The following is a 6,000-nucleotide window of genomic DNA, read 5'->3' on the forward strand; positions in this document are numbered from 1 at the left end:
ATGTACCATGTTCAGAGGTGTGCTGGAAATAAATCATCATCACCAAGGGAAATCCTTCAAGTTCCATTAAGCTGACTTCTAATATATAATAAAAGACCACGAAGAAGATATCATGAAAAGAAGAAGAATATTTAAAGTATATGTTATTAAAGCTTTCTTCAAAAACTAGACAAACATCACTGCTGTATTGAAATTAGAAAAGGAGTTCCAGTGACATCGATTTCTGAATGCACGCAATGTGCATTCAATTCATTCTTCTGAAAACTAGCAGCCAGTGGCTGATTAGGAAGGATGAGAGCTGTTGTTTAACACATCTGGGCATTATCAGCTTAAGAAATCTCAACTAGTGAATGAGATGTTAAATTACCCCCTATCTTTGTGGAGTTCAGCCACTAATGCTCATTTAACAAGTTCATTTATTTCCTAAATCACACACACACAAATTAAGTTATGAATTTGTATTGTTTTAACATTCACATGCAAGTAATTTGTTTTTAGTTAATAAGAAATGCCACTTCAGATTCAGTGGTATTTCAAAACAGGATGAATTACTTATTTCTTCAGGAATTACTCGAGTATGCTTTTCCTCTTCACATTTTCTTGAATGGGTTCTCCTTCCTTCCTCCTTTCTACACAAGACCAAAAGAGCTCAGGGAAAGCAAAAGTATATTTGGTTCTCCATATATCTCTTATGTCCCTTTTGATTATCCACCTTTCACTGGGATTGGAAATCATTAATCTATATCAGTGTTTCTCATCCTTGGCCACTTGAAGATGTGTGGACTTCAGCTCCCACAATTCCCCAGGTTTAACCATATGATATCTCCATTTAGCTGATGATGATAATTCCATTTCACTTAGGATTATAATTGGCTGGGGTAGTTAACTATTCATTCTCTTTGACATCATAAACCAGTACCAGGATCAACCACTTCACCATGATCAGCACCTAGCACAGAAGGATCTAATACAAAAATCACAAAGCTTAATAGATGTGGCTGTGTGACCTTTCCTTTATTCTCAGGGTGGCTGTCCTTGCCAGGTTATCTGTTTACTCTTGGTTTTCCATATCATTACTATACACCCATTATCTACAATTACTTTTTCTACAGAAGATAAGGTGTTCAACTGCATTGTCTAAAATGTAATTAAAACCAGTTTGTGCCTTTAATTTTCAATAGACTGAGTGATAAGAGCTGGCTTTGGAGCAGTTTACTATTAAGAAAAAAATTAGTTTATTGATATAAACTGAATTAAAATTAAAAATTAAAATAAACATTGCTGGAATGAATACATTATGTTTGATTAATTAAGGTGAATATTCGTTCTCAAGAATCCTAAGATTGAAATGTATTTTTCTATTTACCAAATCTAAACCTATCTTAGAACTCATTAATAAGCATTTTGTTATTGGAAGCTCCTAGATCTAGGGCAGGGGTTCTCAAACTACAGCCCGCAGGCCGTATACGGCCCGCCAGGGTCATTTATCCAGCCCGCGCACCTGATTGGCCGCCGCTGCTGTCTGTCAGAAGCGGAAGTGTCAGGGCTGTGCAGGGGGCTGCAGGCGATGCATGAGGAGGGAGATCGCAGAGCCCGACTATTCTACATGACAGGTATGCCGGGTCCAGTGGGTCTCCTCTCCTCGTACTCCGTGGGAGGGATCCTCCATGCAGGTGATCGATGTGTCGTTCTCCAAGCTGCTTGTGTCATTCTTTCTCCCAATTGCCCACCCCCTTCTTGCAATCCCTCAGAAACCATCTGGTCTTCCCCAGGTCTCATGAGTACAGACGCCCTATTTCGAGAATGGCAGGAGCCCCATTCTCATGGTGCTTGGGGTTTGCATTTTATGTTCCTTCCTGTTTTACCCACACAATGGATTTCTTTGGGAATGTCATTAAAATATTCCCAATAACCTGCTGCCATGACTAGGTTTTAGTCAACAGAAGGCACTATCAGTGCCTGAAACTTATTTCCAAGATTAAATTCCAGTTTTACAGGGACAGTCCTGATTTTGGGGAAGGCATCCTCGAACTAATGGGAGGGCTCAAGGTAGAGCAGGCAGAACAGTAGGGGAACAAGTAGCCAAAGAAATGATGTCTTTCCATTACTCATCAAGTCTCGGGGTACCACATGGTGGAAGGGAACATGGGAATGAAGCTATTCCATTATCCATTTTACTGGCTGATTGATTAGTACTAGTCTGCAGAAATCCAGAATAAGAAGCAAAGTTAGTGTTTCCTGTATCTCTTTGTTGACAACTAATGGATTTTTGCAGATCAGGTCTGATAGCCTTATGATGGAGAGAGTGGTCAATTGATTCTTAGTCATTTATTAAATTAATTTGGCCTGGAAATAATTTTTCACAGAGTGTAAAAGCACAACAGGGAACAGGAATGTTTGGAACTACTTAAAGTTGCTTCATTCCAGAGAAGCTCTTCTAAACATCTTTTTTTTCTGGTAATTTTTGCCTGTGACTTTGGAGAAATTGACTTGTAGATTTGTATACATGTATGCATTTTTTAATATTCATATATCCAAGTTTTTATTTTTGGAAATCAGATCAGCTTACTTCTTTGCAAATTATCAGGACCGCAGAAAGCATTGTACTCTGTTTCTGTTTCACTTTTTCTTCTCTTCTGTTTCTTATATTTATATCCAAACTCCTCTTCCTTGCCCAGATCTGTTCCATCATCTCAAATTCTTTGTACAGGTAGTCATCACTTAACAATCATTCATTAAGTAGTTATGCTCAGTCCCCAAAGTTACAGCTGTTGCAGCACCCCTCCAGTCACATGATCAAAATTTGGGCACTTGGCAGCCCGTCCACACTTACAACCACAGGGGCACCAACTCATACTTCCTCATTATCCGCGGGAGAGATCCTCTGTGCAGGGTGATCGGTGGGGTCCAGGGCACCCTATTACTTTCTCCATTTCGGCTGTGTGGTTGCCCCTCAAGTAGGAGAATGGCCACTGGCACTGACCAATAATGCGGGGGGCAGGGGGCAGGGGGGGATGTGATGGGGGGAGGATAACATTTACTGACACTGACCACCAATGCAGGGTGGGGTTTATGTTGGTTAAAATTGTTCTTTATTTTAATTATTGTATTGTTTTTTTCCTGGGGTTTTTTTGTACTACAAATAAAATATGTGCAGTGTGCATAAGAATACATTCATGTTTTTTTCAAACTATAGTCCGGCCCCCCAACATTCTGAGGGACTGTGAACTGGCCCCCTGTTTAAAAAGTTTGAGGACCCCTGATCTAGGGCTCGAATTGCAGAAGTTTCTTAAAACTGGGTTGTTTATCCCATTTTTCATGGGTTGCTCCAATGAGCTGATGAAGAGCTCATTGAATTGACTGAATAAAAGGAAAGACAATTTACAGTTTACTGGAAAAATAGGCAAATTGGTAACACATCACAAAAGTTAACTGAAAATAGCCGTCGAGTTAATAATGATTAAAGCATCAAAAATTAATAAATTAATTAACAAAATAAAGGAATTTCAATATAATTGAGTAAAATGATTAAATAATTGTAAATAGATAATTAAAAACTGATATATTCCATTAGATCTTCCAAATCCAAGAATGTTATTCTTTATTTGATAAACTTACAAAATAAATAAAGGTATCTTAAAAATGGTAAACAATCCTTTGGATTTAAAATTTTCATTCATTCAAACACCATAGTAAAAATGTATCATTTTGATTTAGCAACTCAAATATCCATTTTTTCCCCACTACTTTCCTGAATCATTAACTCAGGCTGCTTGCTTGCTTGTATTTATTTATTTATTTGAGTTGTATAGATGCCATTTCACAAATGTGTCTCTAGGCAGCTTACAATAAAATAAAAGAAAGAAAATTGATAAAATACATAATATAAAAATAAAAAGACATAGCAGCTGAGCATATCATTAAATGACCATCCACAAAGGCAAGAGAGGGTTCTATATGCTGTATTTTGTCAAAGGAGTGCTTCTGAAAATTATTTGGAATTTCTTGATATACATATTCCAGCATCCTTACTCTCTCTTGAACTGTTGTCCACATAATAAAGAGATAGGCAGCCTGAAGTCTCACGGCTACATGTCCCCTAAACTCTTTCTTTGCAGTTCCCAGTGTCCCCTCGAAAGCATGACATGAGAAATTCTATGCAGCAAAAGGCTACAGAATATAAATTATTGGACAGTCTTGTGATTACTACTTTGAACTGTTCTCTGCTCTGCTTTTTATCTTCATTTCTCTCCTCTTCTTTCTCCCTCCCTTCTTGAGCCAATTGCCCCTCTTAAAGAATTACACCTTCTTCACAAAGGTATGTTTTACTTACAGTTCCAAAAATACCAGTGTTCACAAGAAATAAGAGAATAGACATTCTTATGTGTGAGCATACCATGACAGAGAAAGAAGGAACAGTAACAGAAGCAACAAAAAGATTGACGTTACAGGAATTTTCCAGACCCTCACTACCACCAAGGGACCGCCTGAGTTACAGATATTAGCAAGGTACTATTTGCTGCAATTAACTCTTCTCTGTGCATTTTATGGTGATTTTGCCCAACAGCTACAGTTGAGAAATGGCAGCATGGATTCCTGGTGTTCTGGACAGGAAAGCACAAAACCTGTAATGTAACTCCCCAGATGTGCTTAACGGATTTTATATTTCAAAAACCACATATTACCCCCCACCCCATAAATCCAGATAAATCTGAAAATCCCAACTCTGCCCATGTAGAGGACACAGCTTTGTCTATTTTACATTATTACCCCATCCATTGTAGGCGTTGCTTCCCCAAAAAATGTTGGGTATGTCCCCTGGTCCCTGAACGTTTGCCTAACCTTGAGCTAAAAATTCAGTTTTTCCCAAATTATCTGAAAATTCTTACTCAGTTCCATGTACACTTCAATATGTGGTAATGTACTTAAGAACCAGGTTTGACTTAAGTCACTTCAATTTTATTTTATATAAGATGGAAGCATCATGGCCCCAAAATAGCTGTGCTGTAATTAATCAAGAATTCAACTCTACTTTTTATATATTATACTTAATGTGCCATTAGTAACTATCTTTGTACCTCCAACATTTAATTTCTTTCTGATCTCTCTTTTTGCTATTCCCACCATGGGCAGCATGATTGGGTAGGATGAAGCTGTTTATAATCCACAAAACTTTATGCCATAATACATTTATTTGTTTTTAAGGTACCACAAGAGTCTATTGCGTTTGTTGCAGTGAATAGCTACCCCTTTTAAAATTGCATAATACTTTACAGCTTCAAACTAATGGACATAATTCCAGTCTGTATTTATACCTATTTTAGCACTTACTTAATTAACCAAATCTATAGCAGCATGCTATGCATATTTTTAGGATCCAATTCCCTTCTTATTGACAGCTTTCCACAGTTTTGTTTGGTGAAAAAAGTCGATTTTCAAGTCTTTCCCTCTTAATGGCACTCATAGAACACTGTCTTTTTACTGATGCTCAAAAATCAAATTTTAAATAGTGTAACGCACTATTACACATTTAGGCTACCATTTTACAGCTCATCAGCGAGACTCTTGCCACTCTTGGTTGGTTGGACTCTTGGTTGGTTGGAGGATCTGTGGAAGAGCTGCTCTACAAGAACAGAGGAGCTCCATTGGCAAGTGGAATTATGCTTCTGGAAGAAACTGAACAATCACTGTAATCATTGTATTGCTGGTGGAAAGCTTTTCTGGTCAGCCCAGAGTTCACATAATTTTTTCTGATTTTATTAGTGTCCATGGAACAGAAAATAAAAGTCCAGATTAGGAGCACGCAAAATGGTAAACCGTTCCCCCAACTGTTGCATTGGCCAGCAAAAGAAGGCCTTAAGATTCCTCTATCTGAGCCCTCAATGTGAAAGTTCAGTGCTTACTTGCTAGCAAATGTTGAAGATGCCATCTAATATTAAATCAGACTAATTGATTTAATTAATATTGCAAAGAAAACTGCATGAATGTGTTTTTTACTTT

Source organism: Python bivittatus, unplaced genomic scaffold, assembly GCF_059951505.1.
Source record: "Python bivittatus isolate LINGU-HERP-01145 unplaced genomic scaffold, Pbiv_v1 ctg000700_np1212, whole genome shotgun sequence".
Taxonomy (NCBI): domain Eukaryota; kingdom Metazoa; phylum Chordata; class Lepidosauria; order Squamata; family Pythonidae; genus Python; species Python bivittatus.